We start from the raw sequence: 24,892 nt of genomic DNA, 5'->3' as shown, positions 1-24,892 counted from the left end.
ATTTTAATATTTATTTTATTTAATTAATTGGAAAATTAATTAAATAAAATAATTAAATTTGAAAATAAAAAATTAAAAGTTAAAAGTTGGAATGTGATAATATTTATTTTAATAATAATATATTTGGAGTTCATTTTTAAATAAATGACTAAATAATATTATTATTAAAGCTAATAAATATTTTAGCAATTTAAGTTTTGGAAAATAAAATTTAAAAGTGAAAAATATATTTAAATTATTAAAAGATTCTAGACTTCATGTGATTAAAATATAAATATATTAAGATTAAAAAATAAAATTATTAAAGAAAGTGCATGAGATTTAATAAATAAATTAATTAAATTGGAAAGAGTAAAAGTAAATATTATATTAATTAATGTGCATTATTTTAATATTTACTCACATAGGAGTTGGCAAATTCTCGAGAGTTGTCATCTAGACAACACTAGAGTTTGCACTTTAAGAATGCACTAGTTGTCTACACTTAGAAGTTAGCATTTTATTTGAGCATATGGTGTCTACAATCTTAAGACTCATCTAGAAAGTTGGAGAAGACTCATGCTTGGTTGTCATGCTTATCTTATAGCTGTTTCTAGAGACACTCTAGATGCATCTTAGAGACCTTTAAATAGAGGCTCTCCTAGTGTATTTGGACAAGCTTAATGGAAGCTACAAGCTACAACCTGAATGGAAGCTATAAGCTACAAGCTTAAAATAGAAGCTTCAAAGCTTACATGCCCTAGAGAAGTTCATATGCTCATATATTTTCTACATGCTTCTATGTTCCTTGTAGCTCTTCTAGTCACTTGGAGGATTTGGTTGGCTTGGATCTTGGAGGAATTGCAAATTATGGAGAAGGAAGGGATTTTCTATGGACTTTAGAGGCATGGCGGATTAGCATCAGTGTCCGAGTGCACTCGTGATATTTGCATATTCTCTTTGCACTATTTCTCTTTTTGTCTTCATCATGTTTGTTATATATTTCTGAATACTCTTTGTGATTGAATCTGCAATTAAATTGAAATCTAGATATGTATGGTTGCAAAGAAAACAATAGAAAAACTCTAGATCCAATTAAGAAAGAAATTAGATCTAAACGGGTTTGGGTTCGAATTAGAATCAAATTGAAATAAATTTGAAAATGGTTTCAAGATTTATGGCCAAATCTATTAGTTAAATTATTGGATAAATTTAGAGAACAATTACCTTTTAAGAGGAAATTCTTAATTCATCACAAATTTTCTTGTCGTTGCCCTTGGATAGATCTGAACTCAGTCATTCATAACTTTTTATCGAGATCAAATTTATTTGATCGCTCCAATCAAAATTGGCACAACTTGGCCCTGTCTAACATATTTCAATTTTAGCCCAATCCAACAGTTTATTGGGAAGATATGGCCATCGTACTGAGAGTATTTTATTCAAGGACAGATATTTCTCTATTTCCCATAACCAAGAATTCTTTATGCTTAAACTTCATAAAAATAATATATCAAAGCAATATAATTAGAATTTAATAATTATTTAATTAGTCTAAAGACTAATAAGAATGTTTTAAATGAATTAATAGAAATTTTTAATGGAAAGTTTGTAAATAGAGCTGATGGATAGAGATATTGATTTCAATATAGAATGGATGACTTTTAATATTAATTATTTAATGTATATTAAATATTATTTAATAAATATTAAATAATTTAAGAAATGACAATTTTAAATGAAGAGAATGTAATGGTAATGGATTAATTGACATGGAGTTATTATTATAATAAGTAGAATTGTATAACTTGTCGATTTACCTTAATGGTGTTAAGAGTTAGTCAAATATTAACTAATGAGTATATGGAAGGATTCTATAGATCGAGTATTTATAGTTTGATGAGTTCATTATTTATTAATGTTTGTAAGGACTAACAAACTATTAATAAATAATAGTTTGATTAGTTATCAATAAATACAATTGGAGTTAATCTAGTGGAGATTATTTAATGATTAAAATTTTGTAAAAGATATTAGTTTTTGGTTTGTAGTATGATTGATTAATATTCAATGAGTTGTCAATATAATTATATTATGCAATTGAGATTTATCTTGAAATGACTATTATTAATATGAATTAATTAAGGAAACATTAGTATTCATAAAGAATGATGAATGTGATCTATTATTAAGATTTTCAATATAGCTTATTATTAATATTAACAAGTTATTATTAATGAACTATGAATATGAATATTTGTGTACTAGATTATAGTTGACTTTTAACTTATAGAATTCTAGTTAGTTATTAGTCAACTGATATTAATTAGAACATTGCTACGGTTATGCAATTATTAATTAAATCAATTAATGAGAGTTAATTGGATTTAATTAATAATTAAGTTATGTAATAGAAATTTAATTGATATAATTCTTCTAACAAGATTGTAGATTATCTATATTGAAGTTGATAAGTCTTATGACTTGAATTATGACTTTAGATATTATATGGTTGTCAATGATGATAATGATTAAATTAAAAGAATCAAACTTTAGTAATACTTAATTAAGTTTCTAATTGAAAACTATTAGAATGTAATAGGTCATGGATGGTGTACCTATGTTAATTGATCATTTTAATGAAGTTATAATCTTCTTATTCGAAGATTGATAATTGGTTCTTTTATGAATGAATAATGATCCTTTGATTATGTTATCCAATTAGTACTAAAGATCTTAGAAAATAAAGCAAATGATTTAATGAGTAAATATTTATCCTTAAGTTATTCTTAGAATGTAATTCTTAATAATAGAAGGATAATGCTATTGGGGAACAAATGGGTTGACATGTAGGTCAAATGATAAAACTTAAGACACTTGAAGTATACTTGAAAATGAAAACTAAAACCCCTACACTTGAAAATGCAAAATAAAACTCCACACATTATTCAACTATGTAATATAGAAAAACTAAAACATGTGTCTGCATTGTGTATTCTCTATGCTTCTTGTTTTGGGTTTTGGGTTGACAAGTGTTGACCAGTCCTAGGTTGTTACCAGAGGCTCAGGGGTTATGAGATATGATGGCATGTTGATTTTATTTGATCTCGATCTTTATAAGCCCAACCATGGTTATGTGATTGTATGCTCTATGAAATGTTTGTATTTGTTCACCAGTCTTCATGTGTGAAGCTAAGATGTATGTGTATGAGACACTTGAGCTAATCATTTTTGAGTCATTGATCAGTTATCTTTGGATTATTTTCTAGTCGCCATGATGGGACTAAAATGTTGATTTATTTCTTGATGATGTTATGTTGTGACATGTTTTGACTCAACCATTTTGGAGTCTTTGATCAGTATGATTTTGAGATATTCTTGGTTGCTTGTTGAGAACCAATGGATATTGTGATTTATTTTGAGATATATTTTAGTTATTGAGAACCAATAGATACTTATGATTATCAGTGATGCCTTCAATTGCCAATAGAGAACTGTTGTGGTCATGATTTTCTATGGATGCTTTTCTAGATGCTCACGGACATTTGATGATTCTTATCTTGGTGATTTGATGATTCTTATAATAGATATTTGATGCTTATATTGTGGATATTTGATGATTCTTTTTATAGATTATCTTTTGAATTTTCTTTACAGTCGCTTGTACAGGACTATGGTGATTTTATGATTCCATGAGCTTAGGGTAGGTAATCTACTTTTAGTGTCAGGAAGTGGCTTGCAATGGGTGCCAAGGCCCTAAGTGGCTGTCAGGGTAACTCATTGTAAGTTTGGTTAATAAGTGATAACATTTACACACTAAATGGGGATTAAATGAACCTAAAAAGATAATTGTTTTGGTTCTCGCCCATGCCTTGAGCGCTTGTACAGGCTAGGATGGGAGTCGTGAGAATGCATAGTTGCAACCGTGCATTCCGTAGTATGCCTCGTCAGTATGAGAGGATACTAGTGGTCGCATCAGATCAGTATGGACCTATGAAGTTTAGCTAACTGCCAGGATAACTTGTACGTGATAATTGTGATGACACTTTCCCGCTTGCATAGTAGGTTTTCTACATGTCATTGTTGTGCCTCTGAAAATTAGATGTTGGTTTTGTATGATGGAACCTTTGAGTTAGTATACTTTTAAGATTCCTGGACTATAGAGATTTATGCTTTGTGGTTTTGATAGCCTATTTGGGACTTGAGATTATCTCCTCAGCACAGTGGGAGTGGACCACTTAGGTTCCACGAGGTCAGGTGGTAGTGTATTTTTCACTCTGATCATTTGAGATCCGTTTGAGACACCATGGCTGATACTTTCTTGGTTGGTATTTCTCTTCATTATGTTCTTGGATCATTATGATAGATGATATACCTTATGATGGATGTATTTATTGATATGTTTCTTATATTGATGATTTGCATATGTTAGATGATGGTATCCTAAGCTTTACTTTGTTAGTAGGATGTTTTAGGAGTGACATTCCTACTATGATAATACCGATGATCTCTTTGGTGCTTTAGAATGTTACGCACTGAGGGATGGCTAGTATCCACGATGATCTAATGACGCTATTTACAGTTGGGAGGAACCGTACACTTAGTTATTTATATTTGTGATATATGATTATCTTTTATGATAGATGTTTATATCTTTATGATGATAATGTATGGTTATGGTTTCATTATGTTATTACATCATGGATTAATATTGGATGATGATCTAGTTTATTTACATGGATGTTTATTCTTTTAAGCTTTTCATACCCTGTGATATGTATGGTGGATGATTGAGTAATCTAAAAATGTAATTTATGAACATTGAATGTATCATTGTTATTTCATAAAGATGTGATGTTAGATGAATAGTTAATTTAGATGTGATTTAACGTTAAGAGATCTTTAAAGAATGTAACCTGTTATCTTATGTTATGTTGCTATTCCTTCCATTACTATGCGTCAGTTGTAAATGGTTCTACTTTCATATTTAAAAAAAAAAAAAATTGTTTGACAAACTTAGTGAAATTTTTTGCATCCCTTGGCGAGGCATTACACTTTGCATATGTGAATATGAGCAAATGTGAGTATGAATTCCAGCAACAATTCGATATAAATTCTCATTCAACCTTTCAAAATGAAGAAATGAGGGTCTCTTGAATAGACTTTCCTAGAATTCATCAATAGTTGAGATCGATTTCAATCAATGGTCAAGATTAAAGGTGAAGTTCAGTTATAAAGAGAGATTTCTAAATTAAAGGGAGTTAACAGATTTAATTTGAGTAAAATAAGGAGTTAATTAATTCAATTTGAGTAGAAAAAGCAGTCAACTGATTTAAATCATTTATGATCAATAGTGAACTAAAAAATTTTCTTTTTGAACTAAAGAGGAATTTTGTTGAGATATTTAATTTAATAAAATGAAATATGCTCTCATAATTACTTTTTCTATTTGATTAAATAATCTTTAACTAATTAGAGGCACTTTTCTTATTTAATTAAATAACTTCATTTAATTAATTAGGAATGGCTTCTCATTTAATTAAATAACTTTGTTTAATTAATTAGAAGTAAGTACTCTATTTAATTAAATAATTTTGTTTAATTATTTCAAACTTCTTTTCAAAACTAGTCAACTCAAGTCAACCATGGTTAAATCTGGTCAAATTTTCGTCAAACTTGGTCTTTGTGTATGTGAATATGAGCAAATGTAAGTATGAATTCTAGCAACAAGTCAATGCAAATTCTCATTTAACCTTTCAAAATGAAGAGATAAGGGTCTCTTAAATAAACTTTCTTGGAATTCATCAACGGTTGAGATCAATTTTAATCAACGGTCAGGATAAAAGGTGAAGTTCAGTCATAAAAGAAGATTTTCAAATTAAAGAGAGTTAACAGATTTAATTTGAGTAAAATAAGGAGTTAACTGATTCAATTTGAGTAGAAAAATGAGTTAATTGATTTAACTCATTTTTTATCAATAATGAACTAAAAAAATTTCTTTTCGAACTGAAGAGAGATTTTGTTGAGATATTTAATTTAATAAAATGAGATATGCTCTCATAATTACTTTTTCTATTTAATTAAATAATCTTTAATTAATTAGAGACACTTTTCTTATTTAATTAAGTAACTTCATTTAATTAATTAGAAATGGCTTCTCATTTAATTAAATAACTTTGTTTAATTAATTAGATGTAAGTACTCTACTTAATTAAATAATTTTGTTTAATTATTTCAAAATTCTTTTTGAAACTAGTCAACTCAAGTCAACCGTGGTTAAATCTGGTCAACTTTTGGTCAAACTTGATCTTTACGTATGTGAATATGAGAAAATGTGAGTATGAATTCCAGCAACAATTCAATGCAAATTCTCATTCAACCTTTCAAACTGAAGAGATGAGGGTGTCTTAAATAGACATTCCTGGAATTCATCAACGGTTGAGATCGATTTCAATCAATGATCAAGATTAAAGGTGAAGTTCAGTCATAAAGGGATATTTTCAAATTAAAGGGAGTTAACGGATTTAATTTGAGTAAAATAAGGAGTTAACTAATTCAATTTGAGCAGAAAAAGGAGTTAACTCATTTAACTCATTTTTTATCAATAGTGAACTGAAAATTTCGCTTTTTGAACTGAAGAGAGATTTTGTTGAGATATTTAATTTAATAAAATGAGATATGCTCTCATAATTACTTTTTCTATTTAATTAAATAATCTTTAATTAATTAGAGACACTTTTCTTATTTATTTAAATAACTTCATTTAATTAATTAGGAATGGCTTCTCATTTAATTAAATAACTTGGTTTAATTAATTAGAAGTAACTACTCCATTTAATTAAATACTTTTGTTTAATTATTACAAAATTCTTTTTGAAACTAGTCAACTCAAGTCAACCGTGGTTAAATCTGGTCAAATTTTGGTCAAACTTGATACTTGCGTATGTGAATATGGGCAAATGTGAGTATAAATTCTAGAAAAAATTCGATGCAAATTCTCATTCAACCTTTCAAAATGAAAAGATGAGGGTCTCTTAAATAGACTTTATTAGAATTCATCAACGGTTGAGATCGATTTCAATCAACGGTCAGGATTAAAGGTGAAGTTCAGTCATAAAGAGAGATTTCAAAATTAAAGGGAGTTAAAGAATTTAATTTGAGTAAAATAAGGTTTTAACTGATTCAATTTGAGTAGAAAAAGGAGTTAACTTATTTAAGTCATTTTTGATCAATAGTGAACTGGAAATTTCCCTTTTTGAACTGAAGAGAGATTTTGTTGAGATATTTAATTTAATAAAATGAGATATTCTCTCATAATTAATTTTTCTATTTCATTAAATAATCTTTAATTAATTAGAGACACTTTTCTTATTTAATTAAATAACTTCATTTAATTAATTAGGAATGGCTTCTGATTTAATTAAATAACTTTGTTTAATTAAATAGAAGTAAGTACTCTATTTAATTAAATAATTTCATTTAATTATTTAAAAATTCTTTTCGAAACTAGTCAACTCAAGTCAAACGTGATTAAATCTGGTCAACTTTTGGTCAAACTTGATCTTTACGTATGTGAATATGAGCAAATGTGAGTATCAATTTCAGCAACAATTCGATGCAAATTCTCATTCAACCTTTCAAAATGAAGAGATGATGGTCTCTTAAATAGACTTTCCTGGAATTCATCAACGGTTGAGATCGATTTCAATCAACGGTCAGGATTAAAGGTGACATCCAGTCATAAAGGGAGATTTCCAAATTAAAGGTAGTTAACAGATTTAATTTGAGTAAAATAAAGAGTTAACTGATTCAATTGAGTAGAAAAAAGAGTTAACTGATTTAACTCATTTTTTATCAATAATCAACTGAAAATTTCCTTTTTTGAACTGAAGAGAGATTTTGTTGAGATATTTAATTTAATAAAATTAGATATGCTCTCATAATTAATTTTTCTATTTAATTAAATAATCTTTAATTAATTAGAGACACTTTTCTTATTTAATTAAATAACTTCATTTAATTAATTAGGAATGGCTTCTCATTTAATTAAATATCTTTGTTTAATTAATTAGAAGTAAGTACTCCATTTAATTAAATAATTTAGTTTAATTATTTCAAAAAAAAATTCGAAACTAGTCAACTCAAGTCAACCATGGTTAAATCTGGTCAACTTTTGTTCAAACTTGATCTTTGCGTATGTGAATATGAAAAAATATGAGTATGAATTCCAACAACAATTTGATGCAAATTCTCATTCAACCTTTCAAAATGAAGAGATGAGGGTTTCTTAAATAGACTTTCTTTTAATTCATCAACGGTTGAGATCGATTTCAATCAATGGTCAAGATTAAAGGTGAAGTTCAGTCATAAAGGGAGATTTCCAAATTAAAGGTAGTTAATAGATTTAATTTGAGTAAAATAAATTGTTAACTGATTGAATTTGAGTAGAAAAAGGACTTAACTGATTTAACTCATTTTAGATCAATAGTAAACTGAAAATTTCCCTTTTTGAACTAAAGATAGATTTTGTTCAGATATTTAATTTAATAAAATGAGATATGCTCTCATAATTACTTTTTCTATTTGATTAAATAATCTTTAATTAATTAGAGACACTTTTCTTATTTAATTAAATAACTTCATTTAATTAGTTAGGAATGGCTTTTTATTTAATTAAATAACTTTGTTTAATTAATTAGAAGTAAGTACTCTATTTAATTAAATAATTTTGTTTAATTATTTCAAAAAAAAATTCGAAACTAGTCAACTCAAGTCAACCGTGGTTAAATCTGGTCAACTTTTGATCAAACTTGATCTTTGCGTATGTTAATATGAGCAAATGTGAGTATGAATTCGAGCAACAATTCGATGCAAATTCTCATTCAACATTACAAAATGAAGAGATGAGGGTCTCTTAGATAGACTTTCTTGAAATTCATCAACGGTTGAGATCAGTTTCAATCAACGATCATGATTAAAGGTGAAGTTCAGTCATAAAGGGAGATTTTCAAATTAAATGGAGTTAACAGATATAAGTTGAGTAAAATAAGGAGTTAACTGATTCAATTTGAGTAGAAAAAGGAGTTAAATGATTTAACTCATTTTTTATCAATAGTGAACTGGAAATTTCCCTTTTTGAATAGAAGAGAGATTTTGTTGAGATAGTTAATTTAATAAAATGAGATATGCTCTCATAATTACTTATTCTATTTAACTAAATAATCTTTAATTAATTAGAGACAGTTTTCTTATTTAATTAAATAGCTTCATTTGATTAGTTAGAAATGACTTCTCATTTAATTAAATAACATTGTTTAATTAAATAGAAGTAAGCACTCCATTTAATTAAATAATTTCGTTTAATTATTTCAAAAAATTTTCGAAACTAGTCAACTCAAGTCAACTATGGTTAAATCTAGTCAACTTTTGGTTTAATTCTGATCTTTGCATATGTGAATATGAGCAAATGTAAGTATGAATTCCAACAACAATTCGATGCAAATTCTCATTCAACCTTTCAAAATGAAAAGATGAGGGTCTCTTTAATAGACTTTCCTGGAATTCATCAACGGTCGAGATCGATTTCAGTCACCAGTCAGTATTAAAAGTGAAGTTCAGTTATAAAAGGAGATTTTCAAATTAATGGGAGTTAACATATTTAATTTGAGTAAAATAAGGAGTTAACTGATTCAATTTGAGTAAAAAAAAGAGTTAACTCATTTAACTCATTTTTGATCAATAGTGAACTAAAAATTTCCCTTTTTGAACTGAATAGAGATTTTGTTGAGATATTTAATTTAATAAAATGAGATATGCTCTCATAATTACTTATTCTATTTAACTAAATAATCTTTAATTAATTAGAGACAGTTTTCTTATTTAATTAAATAGCTTCATTTAATTAGTTAGGAATGAGTTCTCATTTAATTAAATAACATTGTTTATTTAAATAGAAGTAAGTACTCCATTTAATTAAATAATTTCATTTAATTGTTTCAAAAAAAATTTCTAACAAGTCAACTCAAGTCAACTATGGTTAAATCTGAGCAACTTTTGGTTTAACTCTAATCTTTGCATATGTGAATATGAGCAAATGTGAGTATGAATTCCAACAACAATTCAATGCAAATTCTCATTCAACCTTTCAAAATGAAAAGATGAGGGTCTCTTTAATAGACTTTCCTGGAATTCATCAATGGTCGAGATCGATTTCAGTCACCGGTCAGGATTAAAAGTGAAGTTCAGTTATAAAGGGAGATTTTCAAATTAATAGGAGTTAACATATTTAATTTGAGTAACATAAGGAGTTAATTGATTCAATTTGAGTAGAAAAAAGAGTTAACTCATTTAACTCATTTTTGATCAATAGTGAACTAAAAATTTTCCCTTTTTGAACTGAAGAGAGATTTTGTTGAGACATTTAATTTAATAAAATGAGATATGCTCTCATAATTACTTTTTCTATTTAATTAAATAATCTTTAATTAATTAGAGAAACTTTTCTTATTTAGTTAAATAACTTCATTTAATTAATTAGGAATGGCTTGTCATTTAATTAAATAACTTTGTTTAATTAATTAGAATTTTGTACTCCATTTAATTAAATAATTTCATTTAATTATTTCAAAATTCTTTTCAAAACTAGTCAACTCAAGTCAAACATGGTTAAATCTGATCAACTTTTGGTCAAACTTGATCTTTGCGTATGTGAATATGAGCAAATGTGTGTATAAATTTTAGCAACAATTCGATTCAAATTTTCATTCAACCTTTCAAAATGAAGAGATGAGGGTTTCTCTAATAGACTTTCTTGGAATTCATCAACGGTTGAGATCGATTTCAAACAACGGTCAAGATTATAGGTGAAGTCCAGCAATAAAGGGAGATTTCTAAATTAAAGGGAGTTAACAGATTCAATTTGAGTAGGAAAAGGAGTTGGCTAATTTCACTCATTATTTATCATTAATGAACTAGAAATTTCCCTTTTTGAACTAAAAAGAGATTTTTTTGAGATATTTAATTTAATAAAATGAGATATGCTCTCATGATTACTTTTTCTATTTAATTTAATAATCTTTAAATAATTAGAGACACTTTTTTTATTTAATTAAATAACTTCATTTAATTATTCAGGAATGGCTTCTGATTTAATTTAATAACTTTTTTTAATTAATAAGAAGTAAGTACTCCATTTAATTAAATAATTTCAAAATTCTTTTCGAAACTAGTCAACTCAAGAAAATCGTGGTTAAATTATGTCAACTTTGGGTCAAACTTGATCTTTGCATATGTGAATATGAGCAAATGTGAGTATGAATTCCAGCAACAATTCGATACAAATTCTCATTCAACCTTTCAAAATGAAGAGATGAGGGTCTCTTGAACAGATTTTCTTGGAATTCATCAACGGTTGAGATCGATTTCAATCAATGGTCAGGATTAAAGGTGAAGTTCAGTCATAAAGAGAGATTTCTAAATTAAAGGGAGTTAACAGATTTAATTTGAGTAAAATAAGGAGTTAATTGATTCAATTTGAGCAGAAAAAGGAGTCAACAGATTTAACTCATTTATGAACAATAGTGAACTAAAAATTTTTCTTTTTGAACTGAAGAGAAATTTTGTTGACATATTTAATTTAATAAAATGAGATATGCTCTCATAATTACTTTTTCTATTTAATTAAATAATCTTTAATTAATTAGAGGAACTTTTCTTATTTAATTAAATAACTTCATTTAATTAATTAGGAATGGCTTCTCATTTAATTAAATAACTTTGTTTAATTAATTAGAAGTAAGTAATCTATTTAATTAAATAATTTTGTTTAATTATTTCAAATTTCATTTCAAAACTAGTCAACTCAAGTCAACCGTTGTTAAATTTGGTCAACTTTTGGTCAAACTTGATCTTTGGGTATGTGAATATGAGCAAATGTGAGTATGAATTCCAGCAACAATTCGATGCAAATTCTCATTCAACCTTTCAAAATAAAGAGATAAGGGTCTTTTAAATAAACTTTCCTGGAATTCATCCACGGTTGAGATTGATTTCAGTCAACGGTTAGAATTAAAGGTGAAGTTCAGTCATAAAGGAAGATTTCCAAATTAAAGGGAATTAACAGATTTAATTTGAGTAAAATACGCAGTCAACTAATTCAATTTGAGTAGAAAAAGGAGTTAACTGATTTAACTCATTTTTGATCAATACTGAACTGAAAATTTTCCTTTTTAAACTGAAGAGAGATTTTGTTGAGATATTTAATTTAATAAAATGAGATATGCTCTCATAATTACTTTTTCTATTTATTTAAACAATATTTAATTGATCATAGACACTTTTCTTAGTTAATTAAATAACTTCATTTAATTAATTAGGAATGGCTTCTCATTTAATTAAATAACTTTGTTTAATTAATTTTAAGTACTCCATTTAATTAAATAATTTTGTTTAATTATTTCAAAAAAAATTTCGAAACTAGTCAACTCAAGTCAATCGTGGTTAAATTTGGTCAAACTTGATCTTTGCGTATCTGAATATGAGAAAATGTGAGTATAAATTCTAGCAACAATACGATGCAAATTCTCATTCAACCTTTCAAAATGAAGAGATGAGGGTCTCTTAAATAGACTCTCCTAGAATTCATAACGGTTGAGATCAATTTCAATCAACGGTCAGGATTAAAGGTGAAATTCAGTCATAAAAGAAGATTTTCAAATTAAAAAGAGTTAACAGATTTAATTTGAGTAAAATAAGGAGTTAACTGATTCAATTTGAGTAGAAAAAGGAGTTAACTCATTTAACTCATTTTTTATCAATAATGAACTGAAAATTTTCCTTTTTGAACTGAAGAGAGATTTTATCGAGATATTTAATTTAATAAAATGAGATATGCTCTCATAATTACTTTTTCTATTTAATTAAATAATCTTTAATTAATTAGAGACACTTTTCTTATTTAATTAAATAACTTCATTTAATTAATTAGGAATGGCTTCTCATTTAATTAAATAACTTTGTTTAATTAATTAGAAGTAAGTACTCTATTTAATTAAATAATTTCATTTAATTATTTCAAAATTCTTTTCAAAACTAGTCAACTCAAGTCAACCATGATTAAATCTGGTCAAATTTTGGTCAAACTTGATCTTTGCGTATGTGAATATGAGCAAATGTGAGTATGAATTCCAACAACAATTCGATGCAAATTCTCATTCAACCTTTCAAAATAAAGAGATGAGGGACTCTTAAATAGACATTCTTGGAATTCATCAACGGTTGAGATCGAATTCAATCAATGATTTAGATTAAAGGTGAAGTTATGTCATAAAGGGATATTTCCAAATTAAAAGGAGTTAACAGATTTAATTTGAGTAAAATAACGAGTTAACTGATTCAATTTGACTTGAAAAAGGAGTTAACTCATTTAACTCATTTTTTTATCAATAGTGAACTGAAAATTTCACTTTTTCAACTAAAGAGTGATTTTGTCGAGATATTTAATTTAATAAAATGAGATATGCTTTTATAATTACTTTTTCAATTTAATTAAATAATCTTTAATTAATTAGAGACACTTTTCTTATTTAATTAAATAACTTCATTTAATTAATTAGGAATGGCTTCTCATTTAATTAATTAACTTTGTTTAATTAATTAGAAGTAAATACTTCATTTAATTAAATATATTCGTTTAATTATTTCAAAATTTTTTTCGAAACTAGTCAACTCAAGTCAACCGTGGTTAAATCTGGTAAAATTTTGGTAAAAGTTGATACTTGCGTATGTGGATATGAGAAAATGTGAGTATAAATTCCAGCAAAAACTTGATGCAAATTCTCATTCAACCTTTCAAAATGAAGAGATAATGGTCTCTTAAATAAACTTTCCTTGAATTCATCAATAGTTGAGATCGATTTCAATCAACGGTCAAGATTAAAGATGAAGTTCAGTTATTAAGGGAGATTTCCAAATTAAAGAGAGTTAACAGATTTAATTTGAGTAAAATAAGGAGTTAACTGATTCAATTTCAGTAGAAAAAGGAGTTAACTGATTTAACTCATTTTTGATGAACTGGAAATTTCCCTTTTTAAACTGAAGAGAGATTTTGTTGACATATTTAATTTAATAAAATGAGATATTCTCTCATAATTACTTTTTCTATTTAATTAAATAATCTTTAATTAATTAGAGACACTTTTTTTATTTAATTAAATAACTTCATTTAATTAATTAGGAATGGCTTCTCATTTAACTAAATAACTTTGTTTAATTAAATAGATGTAAGTACTCTATTTAATTAAATAATTTCATTTAATTATTTCAAAATTCTTTTCGAAACTAGTCAACTCAAGTCAACCGTGATTAAATCTGGTCAACTTTTGGTCAAACTTGATCTTTGCATATGTGAATATGAGCAAATGTGAGTATCAATTTTAGCAACAATTCGATGCAAATTCTAATTCAACCTTTCAAAATGAAGAGATGAGGATCTCTTAAATAGACTTTCCTTGAATTCATCAACGGTTGAGATCGATTTCAATGAACGGTCAGGATTAAAGGTGAAGTTCAATCATAAATGGAGATTTTCAAGTTGAAGGGAGTTAATAGATTTAATTTGAGTAAAATAAATTGTTAACTGATTGAATTGGAGTAGAAAAAGGAGTTAACTGATTTAACTCATTTTTGATCAATAGTGAACTGAAATTTTTTCTTTTTGAACTGAAGATAGATTTTGTTGAGATATTTAATTTAATAAAATGAGATATGCTCTCATAATTACTTTTTCTATTTAATTAAATAATCTTTAATTAATTAGAGACACTTTTCTTATTTAATTAAATAACTTCATTTAATTAGTTAGGAATGGCTTCTTATTTAATTAAATAACTTTGTTTAATTAATTAGAAGTAAGTACTCCATTTAATTAAATAATTTAATTTAATTATTTCTATTTTTTTTTTGAAACTAGTCAACTCAAGTCAATCGTGGTTAAATTTGGTCAACTTTTGGTCAAACTTGATATTTGCGTATGTCAATATCAGCAAATGTGAGCATGAATTCCACCAACAATTCGATGCAAATTCTCATTCAACATTTCAAAATGAAGAGATGAGGGTCTCTTAAATAGACTTTCTTGAAATTCATCAACGGTTGAGATCAGTTTCAATCAACGGTCATGATTAAAGGTGAAGTTCAGTCATAAAGGGTGATTTTCAAATTAAAAGGAGTTAACAGATTTAATTTGAGTAAAATAAGGAGTTAATTGATTTAATTTGAGTAGAAAAAGGAGTTAACTGATTTGACTCATTTTTGGTCAATAGTGAACTTGAAATTTCCCTTTTTGAATTGAAGAGAGATTTTGTTAAGATATTTAATTTAATAAAATGAGATATGCTCTCATAATTACTTTTTCTATTTAATTAAATAATCTTTAATTAATTAGAGACACTTTTCTTATTTAGTTAAATAGCTTCATTTAATTAGTTAGGAATGGCTTGTCATTTAATTAAATAACTTTGTTTAATTAATTAGAAGTAAGTACTCCATTTAATTAAATAATTTCATTTAATTATTTCAAAATCTTTTCGAAACTAGTCAACTCAAGTCAACCGTGGTTAAATCTGTTCAACTTTTGGTCTAACTCTTATCTTTGCGTATGTGAATATGAGCAAATGTGAGTATGCATTCCAGCAACAATTCGATGCAAATTCTCATTCAACCTTTCAAAATGAAGAGATGAAGGTCTCTTAAATAGACTTTCTTGGAATTCATCAATGATCGAGATCGATTTCAGTCAACGGTCAGGATTAAAGGTGAAGTTAAGTTATAAAGGGAGATTTCCAAATTAATGGGAGTTAACATATTTAATTTGAGTAAAATAAGGAGTTAACTGATTCAATTTGAAAATAAAAAGGAGTTAACTGATTTAACTCATTTTTGATCAATCGTGAACTGGAAATTTACCTTTTTGAACTGAAGAGAGATTTTGTTAAGATATTTAATTTAATAAAATGAGATATGCTCTCATAATTACTTTTTCTATTTAATTAAATAATCTTTAATTAATTAGAAATACGTTTCTTATTTAATTAAATAACTTCATTTAATTAGTTAGGAATGGCTTCTCATTTAATTAAATAACTTTGTTTAATTAATTAGAAGTTTGTACTCCATTTAATGAAATAATTTCATTTAATTATTTCAAAAAAAATTTAGAAACTATTCAAATCAAGTCAACTGTGGTTAAATCTGGTCACCTTTTGGTCAAACTTGATCTTTGCGTATGTGAATATGAGCAAATGTGTGTATGAATTCCAGCAACAGTTCGATGCAAATTTTCATTCAACCTTTCAAAATGAAGAGATGAGGGTCTCTTAAATAGACTTTCCTTGAATTCATCAACGGTTGTGATCGATTTCAAACAACGGTCAGGATTAAATGTGAAGTCCAACCATAAAGGGAGATTTCTAAATTAAAGGGAGTTAATAGATTTAATTTGAGTAAAATAAGGAGTTAACTGATTCAATTTGAGTAGGAAAAGGAGTTAACTGATTTAACTCATTTTTTATCATTAATGAACTAGAAATTTCCCTTTTTGAGCTGAAGAGAGATTTTCTTGAGATATTTAATTTAATAAAATGAGATATGCTCTCATAATGCCTTTTCCTATTTAATTAAATAATCTTTAATTAATTAGAGACACTCTTCTTATTTAATTAAATAACCTCATTTAATTAATTAGGAATGTCTTCTCATTTAATTAAATAACTTTGTTTAATTAATTAGAAGTAAGTACTCGATTTAATTAAATAATTTTGATTAATTATTTCAAAATTCTTTTCGAAACTAGTCAACTCAAGTCAATCGTAATTAAATCTGGTCAAATTTTGGTCAAACTTGATCTTTTCATATGCGAATATGAGCAAATGTGAGTATGAATTCCAGCAACAATTCGATATAAATTCTCATTCAACCTTTCGAAATGAAGAGATGAGGCTCTCTTGAATAGACTTTCCTGAAATTCATCAAGGGTTGAGATCGATTTCAATCAACGGTCAGGATTAAACGTGAAGTTCAGTCATAAAGGGAGATTTCAAAATAAAAGGGAGTTAACAGATTTAAATTGAGTAAAATAAGGAGTTAACTGATTCAATTTGAGTAGAAAAAGGAGTTAATTGATTTATCTCATTTTTCATCAATAGTGAACTGAAAATTTCGCTTTTTGAACTGAAGAGAGATTTTGTTGAGATATTTAATTTAATAAAATTAGATATGCTCTCATAATTAATTTTTTCTATTTAATTAAATAATCTTTAATTAGTTAGAGACAACTTTCTTATTTAATTAAATAACTTCATTTAATTAGTTCAGAATGGCTTCTCATTTAATTAAATAACTTTGTTTAATTAATTAGAAGTAAGTACTCTATTTAATTAAATATTTTCATTTAATTATTTCAAATTTTTTTTCGAAACTAGTCAATTCAAGTCAACTGTGGTTAACTCTGGTCAACTTTTGGTCAAAGTTGATCTTTGCATATGTGAATATGAGAAAATGTGAGTATGAATTCCAGCAACAATTCGATACAAATTCTCATTCAACCTTTCGAAATGAAGAGATGAGGCTCTCTTGAATAGACTTTCTTAGAATTCATCAAGGGTTGAGATCGATTTCAATCAACGATCAGGATTAAACGTGAAGTTCAGTCATAAAGGGAGATTTCAAAATAAAAGGAAGTTAACAGATTTAATTTTAGTAAAATAAGGAGTTAACTGATTCAATTTGAGTAGAAAAAGGAGTTAATTGATTTAACTCATTTTTGATCAATAGTGAACTGGAAATTTCCCATTTTGAACTGAAGAGAGATTTTCTTGAGATATTTAATTTAATAAAATTAGATATGCTCTCATAATTACTTTTTCTATTTAACTAAATAATCTTTAATTAATTAGAGACACTTTTCTTATTTAATTAAATAACTTCATTTAATTAGTTAGGAATGGCTTCTCATTTAATTAAATAACTTTGTTTAATTAATTAGAAGTAAGTACTCCATTTAATTAAATATTTTCGTTTAATTATTTCAAAATTCTTTTCGAAACTAGTCAACTTAAGTCAATTGTGGTTAAATGTGGTCAACTTTTGGTCAAACTTGATCTTTGCGTATGTGAATATGAGAAAATGTGTGTATGAATTCCAGCAACAATTCGATGCAAATTTTCATTCAACCTTTCAAAATGAAGAGATGAGGGTCTCTTAAATAGACTTTCCTGGAATTCATCAACGGTTGAGATTGATTTCAAAAAATGGTCAGGATTAAAGGTGAAGTCCAGCCTTAAAGGGAGATTTCCAAATTAAAGGGAGTTAAAAGATTTAATTTGAGTAAAATAAGGAGTTAACTGATTGAAATTGAGTAGAAAAATGAGTTAACTGATTTAACTCATTTTTGATCAATAGTGAACTGGAAATTTTCCTTTTTGAACTGAAAAGATATTTTGTTGAGATATTTAATTTAATAAAATGAGATATGCTCTCATAATTACTTTTTCTATTTAATTAAATAATCTTTAATTAATTAGAGACACTTTTCTTATTTAATTAAATAACTTCATTTAATTAGTTAGGAATGGCTTCTCATTTAATTAAATAACTTTGCTTAATTAGTTAGAAGTAAGTACTCCATTTAATTAAATAATTTTGTTTAATTATTTCAAAATTCTTTTCGAAACTAGTCAACTCAAGTCAACCATGGTTAAATCTGGTCAACTTTTGATCAAACTTGATCTTTACATATGTGAATATGAGCAAATGCGAGTATGAATTGCAGCAACAATTTGATGCAAATTCTCATTCAACCTTTCAAAATGAAGAGATAATGGTCTCTTAAATTGAATTTCCGGAAATTCATTAACGGTTGAGATCGATTTCAATAAACGGTCAGGATTAAAGGTGAAGTTTAGTTGTAAAGGGAGATTTCCAAATTAAAGGGAGTTAACAGATTTAATTAGAGTAAAATAAGGAGTTAACTGATTCAATTTGAGTAGAAAAATGAGTTAACTGATTTAACTCATTTTTGGTCAATAGTGAACTGGAAATTTCTCTTTTTGAACTGAAGAGAGATTTTGTTGAGATATTTAATTTAATAAAATGAGATATGCTCTCATAATTACTTTTTCTATTTAATTAAATAATCTTCAATTAATTAGAGACACTTTTCTTATTTAATTAAATAACTTCATTTAATTAGTTAAGAATGGCTTCTCATTTAATTAAATAACTTTTTCTAATTAATTAAAAGTAAGTACTCCATTAACTTAAATAATTTCGTTTAATTATTTCAAAATTCTTTTTAAAACTAGTCAACTCCAGTCAACCGTGGTTAAATCTGGTCAACTTTTGATCAAACTTGATCTTTGCAAATGTGAATATGAGCAAATGTGAGTATGAATTCCAGCAACAATTCGATGCAAATTCTCATTCAACCTTTCAAAATGAAGAGATGATGGTCTCTTAAATAGACTTTCCTACAATTTATCAACGATTGAGATCGATTTCAATCAATGGTCACGATTAAATGTGAACTTCAGTCATAAAGGGAGATTTACAAATTAAAGGAAGTTAACAGATTTAATTTGAGTAAAATAAGGAGTTAACTGATTTAGTTTGAGTAGAAAAAGGATTTAACTCGTTCAACTCATTTTTGATCAATAGTGAACTGAAAATTTCCCTTTTTGAACTGAAGAGAGATTTTGTTGAGATATTTAATTTAATAAAATGAGATATGCTCTCATAATTACTTTTTCTATTTAATTAAATAATCTTTAATTAATTTGAGACACTTTTTTTATTTAATTAAATAACTTCATTTAATTAGTTAGGAATGGTTTCTCATGTAATTAAATAACTTTTTTAATTAATTAAAATTAAGTACTCCATTTAATTAAATAATTTCATTTAATTATTTGAAAATTCTTTTCGAAACTAGTCAACTCAAGTCAACCGTGGTTAAATTTGGTCAACTTTTGGTCAAACTTGATCTTTCCTTATGTGAATAAGAGCAAATGTGAGAATGAATTCCAATAACAATTCGATGCAAATTCTCATTCAACTTTTCAAAATGAAGAGATGAGGGTCTCTTAAATAGATTTTCTTGGAATTCATCAATGGTTGAGATCGATTTCAATCAACGGTCAATATTAAGGGTGAAGTTCGGTCATAAAGGAAAATTTCAAAATTAAAGGGAGTTAAAAGATTTAATTTGAGTAAAATAAGGAGTGAACTGATTCAATTTAAGTAGAAAAAAGAGTGAACTGATTTAACTCATTTTTGATCAAAAGTGAACTGGAAATTTCCCTTTTTGAATTGAAGAGAGATTTTGTTGAGATATTTAATTTAATAAAATGAGATATGCTCTCATAATTATTTTTTCTATTTAATTAAATAATCTTTAATTAATTAGAGACACTTTTCTTATTTAATTAAATAACTTCATTTAATTAGTTAGGAATGGCTTCTCATTTAATAAAATAACTTTGTTTAATTAATTAGAAGTAAGTACTCCATTTAATTAAATAATTTCATTTAATTATTTCAAAATTCTTTTCGAAAATAGTCAACTCAAGTCAACCGTGGTTAAATCTAGTCAACTTTTGGTCAAACTTGATCTTTACGTATGTGAATATGAGCAAATGTGAGTATGAATTCCAGCAACAATTCGATGCAAATTCTCATTCAATCTTTCAAATTGAAGAGATGATGGTCTCTTAAATAGACTTTCCTCGAATTCATCAATAGTTGAGATCGATTTCAATCAACAGTCAGTATTAAAGATGAAGTTCAGTCGTGAAGGGAGATTTCTAAATTAAAGGGAGTTAACAGATTTAATTTGACTAAAATAAGGAGTTAACTGATTCAGTTTGAGTAGAAGAAGAAGTTAACTGATTTAACTTAGTTTTGATCAATAGTGAACTGGAAATTTACTTTTTTGAACTGAAGAGAGATTTTGTTGAGATATTTAATTTAATAAAATGAGATATGCTCTCATAATTACTTTTTCTATTTAATTAAATAATCTTTAATTAATTAGAGATAATTTTCTTATTTAATTAAATAACTTCATTTAATTAGTTAGGAATGGCTTCTTATTTAATTAAATAACTTTGTTTAATTAATTAGAAGTAAGTACTCCATTTAATTAAATAATTTAATTTAATTATTTCTAAATTTTTTTTGAAACTAGTCAACTCAAGTCAATCGTGGTTAAATTTGGTCAACTTTTGGTCAAACTTGATCTTTGCGTATGTCAATATCAGCAAATGTGAGTATGAATTCCACCAAAAATTCGATGCAAATTCTCATTCAACATTTCAAAATGAAGAGATGAGGGTCTCTTAAATAGACTTTCTTGAAATTCATCAATGGTTGAGATCAGTTTCAATCAACGGTCATGATTAAAGGTGAAGTTCAGTCATAAAGGGTGATTTTCAAATTAAAAGGAGTTAACAGATTTAATTTGAGTAAAATAAGGAGTTAATTGATTTAATTTTAGTAGAAAAAGGAGTTAACTGATTTGACTCATTTTTGGTCAATAGTGAACTTGAAATTTCCCTTTTTGAACTGAAGAGAGATTTTGTTGAGATATTTAATTTAATAAAATGAGATATGCTCTCATAATTACTTTTTCTATTTAATTAAATAATCTTTAATTAATTAGAGACACTTTTCTTATTTAGTTAAATAGCTTCATTTAATTAGTTAGGAATGGCTTGTCATTTAATTAAATAACTTTGTTTAATTAATTAGAAGTAAGTACTCCATTTAATTAAATAATTTCATTTAATTATTTCAAAATCTTTTCGAAACTAGTCAACTCAAGTCAACCGTGGTTAAATCTGTTCAACTTTTGGTCTTACTCTGATCTTTGCGTATGTGAATATGAGCAAATGTGAGTATGCATTCCAGCAACAATTCGATGCAAATTCTCATTCAACCTTTCAAAATGAAGAGATGAGGGTCTCTTAAATAGACTTTCTTTGAATTCATCAATGATCGAGATCGATTTCAGTCAACGGTCAGGATTAAAGGTGAAGTTAAGTTATAAAGGGAGATTTCCAAATTAATGGGAGTTAACATATTTAATTTGAGTAAAATAAGGAGTTAACTGATTCAATTTGAAAATAAAAAGGAGTTAACTGATTTAACTCATTTTTGATCAATCGTGAACTGGAAATTTACCTTTTTGAACTGAAGAGAGATTTTGTTAAGATATTTAATTTAATAAAATGAGATATGCTCTCATAATTACTTTTTCTATTTAATTAAATAATCTTTAATTAATTAGAAATACGTTTCTTATTTAATTAAATAACTTTATTTAATTAGTTAGGAATGGCTTCTCATTTAATTAAATAACTTTGTTTAATTAATTAGAAGTTTGTACTCCATTTAATGAAATAATTTCATTTAATTATTTCAAAATTTTTTTAGAAACTATTCAAATCAAGTCAACTGTGGTTAAATCTGGTCACCTTTTGGTCAAACTTGATCTTTGCGTATGTGAATATGAGCAAATGTGTGTATGAATTCCAGCAACAGTTCGATGCAAATTTTCATTCAACCTTTCAAAATGAAGAGATGAGGGTCTCTTAAATAGACTTTCCTTGAATTCATCAACGGTTGTGATCGATTTCAAACAACGGTCAGGATTAAATGTGAAGTCCAACCATAAAGGGAGATTTCTAAATTAAAGGGAGTTAATAGATTTAATTTGAGTAAAGTAAGGAGTTAACTGATTCAATTTGAGTAGGAAAAGGAGTTAACTGATTTAACTCATTTTTTATCATTAATGAACTAGAAATTTCCCTTTTTGAGCTGAAGAGAGATTTTCTTGAGATATTTAATTTAATAAAATGAGATATGCTCTCATAATGCCTTTTCCTATTTAATTAAATAATCTTTAATTAATTAGAGACACTCTTCTTATTTAATTAAATAACCTCATTTAATTAATTAGGAATGTCTTCTCATTTAATTAAATAACTTTGTTTAATTAATTAGAAGTAAGTACTCGATTTAATTAAATAATTTTGATTAATTATTTCAAAATTCTTTTCGAAACTAGTCAACTCAAGTCAATCGTAATTAAATCTGGTCAACTTTTGGTCAAACTTGATCTTTTCATATGCGAATATGAGCAAATGTGAGTATGAATTCCAGCAACAATTCGATATAAATTCTCATTCAACCTTTCGAAATGAAGAGATGAGGCTCTCTTGAATAGACTTTCCTGGAATTCATCAAGGGTTGAGATCGATTTCAATCAACGGTCAGGATTAAACGTGAAGTTCAGTCATAAAGGGAGATTTCAAAATAAAAGTGAGTTAACAGATTTAAATTGAGTAAAATAAGGAGTTAACTGATTCAATTTGAGTAGAAAAAGGAGTTAATTGATTTATCTCATTTTTCATCAATAGTGAACTGAAAATTTCGCTTTTTGAACTGAAGAGAGATTTTGTTGAGATATTTAATTTAATAAAATTAGATATGCTCTCATAATTACTTTTTCTATTTAATTAAATAATCTTTAATTAGTTAGAGACAACTTTCTTATTTAATTAAATAACTTCATTTAATTAGTTCAGAATGGCTTCTCATTTAATTAAATAACTTTGTTTACTTAATTAGAAGTAAGTACTCTATTTAATTAAATATTTTCATTTAATTATTTCAAATTTTTTTTCGAAACTAGTCAATTCAAGTCAACTTTTGTTAACTCTGGTCAACTTTTGGTCAAAGTTGATCTTTGCATATGTGAATATGAGAAAATGTGAGTATGAATTCCAACAACAATTCGATACAAATTCTCATTCAACCTTTCGAAATGAAGAGATGAGGCTCTCTTGAATAGACTTTCCTAGAATTCATCAAGGGTTGAGATCGATTTCAATCAACGATCAGGATTAAACGTGAAGTTCAGTCATAAAGGGAGATTTCAAAATAAAAGGAAGTTAACAGATTTAATTTGAGTAAAATAAGGAGTTAACTGATTCAATTTGAGTAGAAAAAGGAGTTAATTGATTTAACTCATTTTTGATCAATAGTGAACTGGAAATTTCCCATTTTGAACTGAAGAGAGATTTTCTTGAGATATTTAATTTAATAAAATTAGATATGCTCTCATAATTACTTTTTCTATTTAACTAAATAATCTTTAATTAATTAGAGACACTTTTCTTATTTAATTAAATAACTTCATTTAATTAGTTAGGAATGGCTTCTCATTTAATTAAATAACTTTGTTTAATTAATTAGAAGTAAGTACTCCATTTAATTAAATAATTTTGTTTAATTATTTCAAAATTCTTTTCGAAACTAGTCAACTTAAGTCAACTGTGGTTAAATGTGCTCAACTTTTGGTCAAACTTGATCTTTGCGTATGTGAATATGAGAAAATGTGTGTATGAATTCTAGCAACAATTCGATGCAAATTTTCATTCAACCTTTCAAAATGAAGAGATGAGGGTCTCTTAAATAGACTTTCCTGGAATTCATCAACGGTTGAGATCGATTTCAATAAACGGTCAGGATTAAAGGTGAAGTTTAGTTGTAAAGGGAGATTTCCAAATTAAAGGGAGTTAACAGATTTAATTAGAGTAAAATAAGGAGTTAACTGATTCAATTTGAGTAGAAAAATGAGTTAACTGATTTAACTCATTTTTGGTCAATAGTGAACTGGAAATTTCTCTTTTTGAACTGAAGAGAGATTTTGTTGAGATATTTAATTTAATAAAATGAGATATGCTCTCATAATTACTTTTTCTATTTAATTAAATAATCTTTAATTAATTAGAGACACTTTTCTTATTTAATTAAATAACTTCATTTAATTAGTTAAGAATGGCTTCTCATTTATTTA

This window comes from Cupressus sempervirens, chromosome 5, assembly GCF_028749045.1.
Source record: "Cupressus sempervirens isolate cs-2001-9-10 chromosome 5, ASM2874904v1, whole genome shotgun sequence".
Taxonomy (NCBI): Eukaryota; Viridiplantae; Streptophyta; class Pinopsida; order Cupressales; family Cupressaceae; genus Cupressus; species Cupressus sempervirens.
This window is presented reverse-complemented; position numbering follows the sequence as displayed.